This window comes from Balaenoptera physalus (genome assembly GCF_965194825.1).
Source record: "Balaenoptera physalus genome assembly, chromosome: 16".
Lineage (NCBI taxonomy): Eukaryota > Metazoa > Chordata > Mammalia > Artiodactyla > Balaenopteridae > Balaenoptera > Balaenoptera physalus.
The window spans coordinates 223,931-235,109 of NC_138898.1; positions in this window are offsets into that span (position 1 = coordinate 223,931).

The window sequence follows — 11,179 nt, forward strand, 5'->3', positions numbered from 1 at the left end:
CTCCCTGCACCCACCTGACCGCCGCCACCGCCCATCAGGTCCTTCGGTTTCAGAACAAAGCACAAGCCTCCACCTGCCCTCAGGCCTCAGCCCGGACCCCTCCCCGGAGCCGGAGCCGGGGCCATACTCAGGAGCGTGGCTCCCTCCTGCCTCCCAGGGTTTGCCCCACCCAGCTCCTTCCTGGGACCTTCCAGACTAGGTCAGGGCATCCTCAGAGTTCCCCCAGGCCGGGCCCCCTCCTCCTGGTGGCCTTTGTCACAGATGGACCAAGTATTGTGTCACCATTTGTTCAGAATCCAACTCCTGGGAGAGGAGGGGGCAGCGGGGGCCTGTCTCACCCCGCGCCCAGCTCAGGGCCTGCCCAGTCTTGGGCCAGTGCAGACAGGTGAAGGAGGAAAGGACGTGGTAGACTGCTGACTCCACACACATCTGAGGGAGGCCGCGCTGGCCGGGGGTCTCCCAGAGGAGGCTCCCAGCACAGGCTTCCTTTGAGAGGCTGGGGGAGTGTGGAGGGGCAGGGCCGGAAGGCTTGGGGGGGCAGGGGTCCCGACACAAAGGGCTCTGTCTGCAGTCAGACCCTGCACCTGCCCCGCCCCGCCAAGCCCCACACCTGGAGGGGAGGCCCAGGCCTCCGAGCAGGGTGTCCACAGCTCGAGGGGTCGCCTCCGCCAGGCGGCCATGGAGCTGGCCCAGAAGGCCTTTGCCGCGTGCGGGGGCACAGGGCCAGGCACCCACTTGCCCTGGTGCTCAGAGTGCAGAGCCCTAAACAGAGGCCACCCCGCCAAGGGGCCCCTGGAGGCCATGGAGTGAGGTCAGAGGCTGGTACACTTCCCCCTCCTCAGAAAACTGCTGCACCCTCCTTCCCTGCGGCCAGAGACCACAGAATCTGAGTGGCTGTGACAGCCAGGAATGTCACAGACTCTGCAGCCTCAACACCAGAGAGCAGAGGTTTAATCCTCCTCCTCCTCCTCCCTCCCAAAGGGACTGAGGGAGAGGAGGAGGGGAGGGAGAAGCAGGGAGGGGGAGGGGAAGAGGGAGGGGGAGGGGAAGAGGGAGGGGGAGGGAGGGGGAGGGAGGGGGAGGGAGGGGAAGTTGATTGGAGGGGGCCCTGAATTTGCACCCAGCACCCTGGCTCAGGGGCTGAGCTTCTAACCAGCACCCTCACTTTGTCTCCTCTGCAAGCAAGCCCAGCCCCGGGGTCCCAGGGGACACGGATTTCTGTTCCTTGTCTCTCCCTACTCACCCACTTCCAGTCCCAGCCGTGTCGGGGTCTCTCCCCTGGGTTGCCCGCCCTCCCCTCTGCAGACCCTCCAGGCTGCCAGGCTGGGGGACAAGGGGGGGCAGGAGCGCACTCAACATGGCCCGCAGCGCGGCCTGACTGCCATTCTCCCTAATTGCTTTAAAGCTGTACTAATTGAACTGACTGAAAACAGAGCCCGGGAGGGCGAAGGAAGGGGAGGATGGTGTTGAGAAGTCAGTGGCCCATCCCCCAGGCCAAGCTGAAGCCCCTCAGCCGCCCAGGGTCTCAGCCAGGGCGGCTCTTTCTTTCCTGACCCCCGGCCTAGCCCGAGCCCCTGCCAGGTTTGAAGGGGCCAGACTCAAACCCAGGGAGTGCCCGACCCCAGAACTGGACACAGGCCGGGGCTGACTGGACGGGACCGGACCCAGTCTCCTTACACGTGCAGGATCCACGAGGGGGTTTGAGGCGCCACACCAGGCCCCGGGGCCACACACAGCCCAACCCCTGGTCCACCAACACCCCTGACAAGCATCAGTCCTCACCCATCAGTCACTGGACCTGACGCCACAGCCCTCTGTTCACCGCAGCACTTTGGTGTGGTGGTGACAGCTCTGTCCCCTCACCCAGCCAAGGGACTCAAAAAGCAGCTTGCGCCAGATCGTCCCCTGGACCCCAAGGGGAGGGACCAGGAAACGCGGGAGGGGGAGTGGGTAGGAAATGACCCTTCACCAGCTCAAAGCACAGAGGCAGGCATGGGGGTTTGTTTCCCAGTGAGTGTGCGTGCCTCCAGACCCTCGGTTAGCACACAGTCTACGATTCCCTTCCTAAGCCTCTCCTCAGACACGCACACCCAACTGCCCAAAACTGCGGTGGGCCTGCCCAGTACTGCCCCAGCCCAGGTGGCGCTGCTCCAGTCACGGCCACCGGGCGTCACTGTGGACTCGGGACCTGCACAGCCCTGTGGACTGGCTCCTGGTCCGCAAACCAGCAGCCTCAGCCCCAGGCTGCTGCAGGGCCGGGGGTCACGACAGATCAGCTTCAGCCTGGCACGGAGCCAAAGCCTGGGGGCTCCCCACGTGACCCCACCGTGTACCACCCACTGGCCTCCAGGCCCTGTCTTGAACCTGGTCTTTCCCTTTTCCTGGCGTGAGCCCCTGGGGGGAGGGGCCCTGGAGTCCTTTCCCACCAGCCAGCTTCAGTCTGGACACGCCCATCTCATCCAGGTGGCTCTAACCATGTTGGATCTAAGAAATGAAGGGGTTGGTGGGATGGGAATGGCCTCACTCCCTTTCCTCCCAAGAGCCTCCAGAGCAAATATGCCCTCCCGAGCTTGGCCTTGCAACATGGCTGGACCGCCGGCATGGAGGGGGGGCCCTCGGGGGAAGGTTTTGGAGGATCTGCACACAGGATGTACCCAGCCAATGTCCCTGTCCTGAGGTGCCTGGAGAGGACTCTAGAAATCCCACTCAGAAGGTCACCCAGAGCGTTCAGGCACCAAGGCCCAGCGGCTGTCTGGCGGGGGCAGGCGTCAGCGTGTCTGCGTGATGGCAGGGAGGCCCGTTCCACCCAGAGGGTCTACCAGCTCTGGCTTCACTCTGCTTCAGCACCACACGGCTCGCCCGGGGGCCAGCCTGCCGAGAAGCCGTGGGAAGGAGGGGACCAGAGCCCCTGAGGGGCCCAGCCTAGAGAAGGGCTCTCACCACGCCCAGGACACAGGCGGTGGTCAGGACGGGACAAAGGTATGAAGAGATGTGAGACCTACCTCTGCTCTCTCGGAGCACCTCCTGGGGGGATGAAGGCGGGGGCTGAGCGCCAGGATCACTGCCTAAGGAAGGGGTGAACGCTGGGGACCCAGGGGTCAGGTTTATGTAATTCCCGGTCTTGTGGAGAGATGGGTGGGGAGACCCCGACAAGCGGAGGGGCTGCGATAAAGACGGGCAGAGAGAGGAGGCGAGGCCTGCTGGGCTCTGAGGCTGGAGAGCTGGAGGAGGGGGAACGTAGGGACAGCTCGGCAGGGCCATCCTGCAGGGCCTCCACCGCTGTGCCTGGTCACGAGAGACCCTCAGGGCAGGGACGGCAGGTCAGAGTGGGCTCGGGGGCTGAGAGGGGGTGCCCACCAGGGGGTGGGCGGGCGTGGCCCTGGGCCGGTGGGCCTGGAGGACAGCTGCAGGGAGACATTTCAAGCAGCGGGATTTGGAAGCGGGAATATTGGGAGCACGGGGAGAGAGAGCCAGATAACGAGCTGATTGGCAAGTGAGTAAACAGCAATTGCTTGACGAAAAAACGTTTATGGTGCAATTAGCAGCTGTGCCATAAATAAAAGTTTAACTGTGTTTATTATAAACTTGTTGAGCCACAGGAAACAGCTCTCCATGACTGAGCCAGTCTTTAAAACTCTGTTTACTTGGTGAAATGTCTTGTGTGCGACGCATAATTAAGTGCGCTCTCAGCCTTGGAAGGTGATCTTTCTTCCGCTCTCCAGCCCTCTAACCCATCTCTCTGTACCCAGCCCTATTCTGAGCGGTACCAGGCCCCTGAAGCCTGGACGGAGAGGAACTGACCCCTCCCAGGACCCCCTACAGCCTCTGCTCCTAGAAGCCGGGCTGTGACGCAGGTGACGTCCCCCCTGGGCTCCAGGTTCCCAAAGTGTCCTTCCAACTGGGCCGGTGGGCCTGGAGGACAGGGTGTGACCAGCTCAGCAACAGTCCGCCTGGCCCTCGCGACCTTCCCCAGATGCCTTTGCCCGGTACCCTTCCCTTCTCTGTAGCGCTCCCTCATCCTGAACGCTGCCTGGAACCCTCAAAGCCCTCCCTCCGCCCAGCTCCCACAGCCCGCTCACTCCCTCCGCCAGCCGGGGGTCAACTTCCTTCAGCAAGCTGGCTCCTCACGCCACCCCCCATACCATCAACACGTAGATGACGATACACGCTCGGGACTCTGCCATCCTCCCCAGAGGAGCATCTCTGAAATTGGTTTGTATCATCTCTCCGCATGTCTTCATTGGTTTACCATCTACATACATATCCAAGACCAACGCGTAACACTCTTTGCAGATTAGTTAATGTGATCACACAGAACAAAACCCTTTGCAACTTGCCTTTACCGATCAGCATTGCTGTTGAGGTCTATCAGGGCTGATCTGGCTGATCTTAACCCCTGTGTGGCGTTGTACAGCATGAATAACACACACCTCTGTGTTTTCCTGCTGAGGGACACCCAGGTCCACTTTTTTGTCATGACAAATCCGTTTTTAATGACCCTGTCTCCTTGCTGCTGGGTGCAGCCGATGACCCTGGGTGCCTCAGGTAGCCCTGGTGCACAGACAAGGCTCTGCAGGGCTGGAGCTAGATGTGGTCCCCATGCCGCAGCAACCACTCACGTCTACCCACTCACACTTGGAGTATCTGAGTTGTCCCTTTTGCCAACCTCATGTGTTTCCCAGGTGACCAGTGAGGCAGGAGCTGTAGAGACAGCCTCAGGGACTGGCGGGAGGGACCCACACTCAAGTTTCCGATTGGGCGGCCAAGGGCCCAGGACTTCAGGACAGTAAGGAGGGCAGGAGAGGCTTGTCCTGTGCCTGGAACGTTCTGCACACCAAACCCGCCCTTTCACACCCACTGACATTGCTGCCCCCGCCCCCCAGGAGGGTTGCAAGGATCACTCAGCACCCGTAGGGCCGCTTCTTCATCTGGGGAGAGACGGAGGCAGCAAGCAGGTCCCCAAAAGCAGCTTTCCGCTGCCAGTCTCTCTGGAAAGCTCATCTCTGCACAGCCTGTGTTGCCTTTTTTTCTATTCAGTGGTGATTTTCTTGTTGATCTGTAAGTATTTCCCCATACTGGGGGAGTAACCCTTGCTGGGTAAACAAATTCCACATCCAGCTGGGGCTCCCCTCTTTCCTTCGGTCACAACACTTTACACCCTAACCCCTGGACCTGCTCCCCACGCGGTCCCCCTGCCTGCAGCACGGGCTCCCTGGGCCTCCTCTGGGAAGAGTTGCCCCTCGGCACGCTGTGCTGCACACGTTCTGGGTGTTTTTTAGAACTTGTCATCATAGAAGGAAAGGGGCGACGTTGCCACCCCAGAAAGCAGGAAAGACAAGCACTTTTTGGTGTCCTGAGGCAGGCTCTGCATGTTTGTGTCTCTCCCCCCAGGCAGGGGTGCCTGGAGGAGGGTGCAGTGTGGGGAGGGCTGGCCAGAGACCTGGGAGCTGAGCGTGTCTGAGGGCCCCAGGGCAGGACTCAGCTCACGGGGAGAGAAGGCATCTGCTCGCAGCCAAGCCACCCCCACTCCTGTCCCTGCCCCTGTCCTCCCCACCCCAGATGGACCTTCCGAGCTCCCCAGCAGCCCTGCACTGCATTCCGCTGTCTGGGCATTGACACCTATTCTGGACACGTCTGTCCCCCAAGACTGTGGGCTCTGCGAGTGCAGGGCTCGCACCTGTTTATAAGTAAATGCGTTTATCTCCAGCCACAGGTGGCTATACCGGCCCGCAGGTGCACCCGCCTTCCCCTCTGCGCGGAGGGTCTGAGGAAGGCCCCCAGCATCCGGTCAGAGGGCCACCAAGCACAGCACTCATCAAGCCTGAGAATGATGGCACAGAGGTGAGCTGCCCCTTTAATTTCTTCCCAGGCAAAGCCTCCAGACTACAAAAACATTTTCATTTAAATTCTCATTCCACATTCATTCACAGAGCAGCTCTGAGCAGGGATTTCATTAAAGGCTTTAATAGATTTTATAGGACTTGTCACATCCGGAAGGTGATGGAGCAAATGCATTTTCTCTGCTTCCAGAATTTCAACAGCGACTCAGAAAACAAATTTACCGTGAAAATGCAGAGCAATCAGCCTCGTACCAACAAGGAGGAAGGAGCCTCGCTCCAGGTAAACAGCGCACGGGTGACCCGCCCTCACTGCCCCGGACACCAGGGCCACGGCCACCGTGGAAATCAGATGATGGTCGAGGCCCAGGGTGTGCAGAGGATTTTGTCTGGAACAAGGGAACAAGGGGGGTCCCCTGTGGCAGCACGCCCAGCAGGACGGAGCCAGGCACCTCGCCTGGGATCCGGCGGCATGGTGGGCAGGGCTGCCCTCTGTGTCCACAGGTCCCTTGGTCTGAGGCAGGGGAAGCAGCTTGAACTTTGACCTTTCCCGCAGGACCCCGGGTCCTCAGACGGGGGGCGGAGGGCGGTTGTGGGACAGCTGCCACTTAGCTCACCCACGTCAGAACAAAGATACACAAGGGGGGTGGTCAGCTCATAAAGATTTGTCCAGACTGTCCTGCTGTTAAAACTTTCCATCCAGGAAAACCAGGCTCAGCCCCTCAGCCCGCCGTCTGGGTCCCCGAATTCTGCTGTCACCAGCAGAACCAGTCTCTGTCCTTGGATGGCCCTCCCCAGCCAGGGCACTGGTAGCCTGCGGGGTGGGCCTCCTGTGGTCCTGGACCCTCCCCACAGCCGCCCCAGGGAACCTTCTCCTTCAACCCGGCCAGGAGCTGTGCGGCACCCCCTTGCACACCGCCTCCCACGCTGCCCCCACGCTGCTCTGCGCCACCCTCGGTGGCCCCGGGTCCCCTGCTCCCCACACACCCGGGCGCCGCCATCAGCAGCTCCTACTGGACGACGGTCAAGCCCCTCTCTGCGTCTGCAGCAGACCCAGGCTCCTTCTCCCATCCCCGCATCTGCACGTCAGGGCCCCGCCCACGAGGACCTCGCCCACCTGGACCCTGAATTTCCAACAGCTAGGCCCGGTGTTCAGGGCATTATCAAAGCAGGGTGCCAAAAACAATTGTTTTAATAATTGGGCTTTTTCTCCCAGAAGTTTCCAAATTGTCATCCTGGGGCAAATCGTCAATGCTTAGGACTTTGTTACACCAACTAATGGCTTAACGTTGTTTTAATGTTGAATTTTACATCAAGGAGCATCCTAACTTTTTGGGTGTGCTGAACGAGTGAACGAACAAATGAGTGAAGGACGGAGGGGGCAGCAAGGGGCCCTCATTCTGGTCCCCCCTCTGGGAGGAGGGGGGACCCCTCCCCAGCCCCACAGACCCTGCTCTGTTCATCTCCACACGCCAGCCTCAAGCCCCACTGCCCCAGGGACCAGATTACTGGGCAGTCCCGGGCAGGAAAGGCCATCACAGACGGGTCCAGCTCGCGGTCAGCTCATTTCACACGGGCCCTTCCCCTCGGCCTCCGAGCCCTCTAGCCCCTCACCCCACCCTGCACCCTGGGGGGCTCTGTCCAAGTCCCCTGGGGAGTCCTCGAGCCACCCATTCCTAAGTCAGTGTGTTGGCACAATACCTGGTTCCCCATCCTGCGCTGACGTGTCTGGCGTCCTGCCAGGCCCACCCTGCCCAGAGCCGGAGGTGACCTGCAGGTGTGCCAGTGGACCACCTGCCTCTGGGCTGCTGGTGGGATCTGTCCAACGGGGAGCCCCCAGGAGATCAGGGCGCCGTCCTCCCTGCACGGGCCTCACTCCCAGGTCTCAGCTCCTGTTGGGCAGGTTCTCGGGTCCCCTCAGCTCTAAGGGTGGACCCCACTTCTCACTAGTGGTTTCTCTACCCCCTGCCCACACCTTAATCCCTTTATTCAGCTCTCCTCAAATTTCCCAATTTCAGGATGACGTCTTTCTGCTACTGGACCCTACCTGACACAGATTCCTAACTCGGATCTTATACCAAAATAAGTTCTAAGTGGGTCAAAGATGTAAATGTTTAAAAATAACCATAAAAGTACCGGAAGGAAGAATGCAGAGCATATTATGAGCTCACAAAACCAAACTGTAAAATTACATGGTTTAAAATTTTCTACATGGCACAACTACTTTAAACAAAGCAAAAGTCAAATAACAGACGAGGAAAAATATTTGCAAATATCTAAGGATAAAGCCTTACTATGTAAAGAGCCTGTCCAATCAATAAGACAAGGTCCGACAATCCAATAAAAAAAACTGGGTCAAGGCTGTTTACAGAACAAGGGAAACTATAACTTTAAAATAAATTAAAAGTTGTTCAACCTGACTCACGGTACGAGAAATGCAACTCTGAACAGCAGAGATGCTCTTAGATTGCAAAGATCCAAAGGTTTCCTAACACAGCTATGCTGGGAGGCTATGGGGGACAAACCACTTGACTCACTGACGTGGGCAGGTATGGGGCGAGCTCTGCGGAGGGCAATGTGGCAGCAGATCTTTCAAAGTGAAGACTGCCCGGCACGTTCAGGAGTCTATCCTAAAGCCTGCCCGCCACTTGCAAAGGCACAGGTCCAGGGACATCGTTGGTGACACTGTCCATGAAAAAAAGACCACCTAAATGTCCATCAGCAAGGGCTAAGCAACACTGTGGACGGGACTGCCCTGCCCCGTGTGGACAGGCCCGTGGGAGTGAGCTGTCTGTGGTGCTCAGAACGGCCTGCAGGCCCGCAGGCCACTGATGGAGGGACCACAGGTCCCTGGGGAAGTGGGGGAGAGGGGTTCTTTTTCACCACGTCCCTCCTTGCTGGGCCATTTTCTTCTTGAACCATCTGCATGTACAGCCTATTCCCCCTCCCAAAAAAATAAAAATAAAATATATTAAAATATTTAAATACACATTGTTTAATTTCCAATCCTCTAGCTTATCCACTCAGGATAAGAGGCTCTGACCCTGGGGCCTGCGGATGGGGACCCCCAAGTAATTCTGAAGTGTTGGTGGCCGGGGCTGGGGGCAGCCTCTCTGAGAGTCTAGCGGGCGTGTTCCGCCCACCCCACAGAGGGGCCCCAAGAACGCTGGCAGCTGTCCTGAGGGTGAATGCGGCGAGACGCTGCCCCCCTCTGGAGGGTGAGGGAGGGGACTTGGTCTGGGGACCCAGGGGGGTCCCCAAGACCCTGTTGAAATGGGGTTAGGGTTCGGGTTAGGGTCACCTGGGCCCAGTTCTGTGTGGTCGGGCTCACTGTGAGGGACCTTTCTAGAACGGCCGTGGATCCCGGGGAGGAAGTGTGGCCTGACGCCCCCCCACCAGCCCCCGGGGCTCCAGCAGCACAGAGCTCAGGCCGGGGGATCATGAGCACGGGCAAGGAGGAGGGTCCCCGCAGGATGTGAGAGAGGGGCCAGGGCAGGCCTGGCTGGGGAGGACATGGGCTGCCCGTGCCCCCCTGGCCCACAGCCCCTGCTCTGCCCGGGGCGCAGGCCCAGCCAGAGGCCTCAGAGCGGCCGTGAGTAGACACGGGAGACATGCTTCTACACAGCGGGGTCTGCACCGCAGCCAGTGTGTCTATACTGCAGAGCGTCCTCCCTGCACCTCCCCCAATGCATCCACCTTGCAGCGCGCACGCAGTGACGCAGCTACACTGCAGCGCACTCGTCCTCCAGCGCGTCTAACAGCGGGGGCATCCGCCTCGTGATCTGTCTCCAAACACACGTGTGTCCGTACAGGCACACATCTAAGCCACCCTCAACGCCCAGCCTTCTTCCACACGGCCTCCCCTGGCCTCCCTGCAGGAGCCTCCGCGCACAGACACCCACCCTGCTCTCGGCCCGGGAGTTAGCACACAGCGAGTGAAATAATAGCTTTTGACACGAGGGCCAAGATTTTACCTTCAAAAATTTATCCTTTACCATTTTCTAGAATTAGTTGGGTTTTGGTTTTTGTTTCAAAAGCCTCATGCTGCCTTCCGGGAAAATGTCCAAACTCCTCCCAGTGACACACCCCCACCCCACCACACCCCCACCTCCCCCTCCATCCCGGGCCAGGCTGCACCTCCCACCAGGCTCCGCCTTTCCTGCAGGCCCTGCACTGCCTTCTTCCCTGTCTGGAGCACCCTGGCGCGTGCACTGTTTGTGTTTCCTGGCCCCCCTACCAGCCCTAGCAGAAGCCCACAGACTGGGGGGCTTAAAACAACAGAGATTTATTCTCTCACAGTCTGGAAGGCAGATTTCCAAAATCAAGGTGTGGGCAGGGCCACCCTCTCTCCGGAGGCTATAGCTGAGGCTCCTTCCTCACCTCTTCCAGCTTCTGATGACCCCAGATGTTCCTTGACTTACAGACACATCACCCCAATCTCTGCCTCTGTCATCACCTGGCGTTCTTCCTGTGTCTTCCGTGTCTGTGTCCAAATTTCCCTCTTTTAATAAGGACTTGAATGCAACTAGTCACATCTGCAAAGACCTGACTTCCAAATGAGGTCGCCTTCACAGGGACTGGGGGTCAGGACTTCAACATGTCTTTCTAGGGACACAATTCACCCCACAGCAATCATTAATGAAGAAACCAGTAACATTTTACAACCCAGATCAAAGAAGAATCCAAACCACAGACACATCCACGGGCAACCCAGAATCCTGAAATGAATTTGTAAGTACAAGCAAGACCGGTCAGTACCCAAAGGGCAATCATCAATTGTTTTCCACTGGACAAAATTAATTTGCATTTCTATGAACAAGAATTGTTTGCATTACTATCAATTTTCTGCCATTGCAGAGCTATAAAACAGTTCAAAGATAATGAAAGACAAAAAATCTGGAAGAGTGAGCCAACAGGACACCCAATACATTTTTTGACATTTCAAAGTCTTTTGCAATTTATCCTGACAAAATTTCAAACACACACAAAAATAGAGAGAAGAACACCAGTACCGCCCACGTGGGCATTGCCAAACTCTAAGATCAGCTCCGGCCACCTTTGTTTCGTCTATTCTACACCCACATCCGCAAGATCATCTTGACGCAATTCCCAAACACGATCACATCATTTCATTCATGAGTATTTCCATGAGCAGTCTGCAAAGGCTTTCAGAGAGAGACAGGACATGATCCTACCGGCTTTTAGAAAAATCACGCTCGTTACCAAGTAGAGAAGGGACTAAAGGAAGAGACTAGGAGGAGGCAGGAGGGAGGACTCCACCACACCACACACACACGCACACGTGCGTGCACACAAAACATGCAGTGTGTGCACGTGTGTGG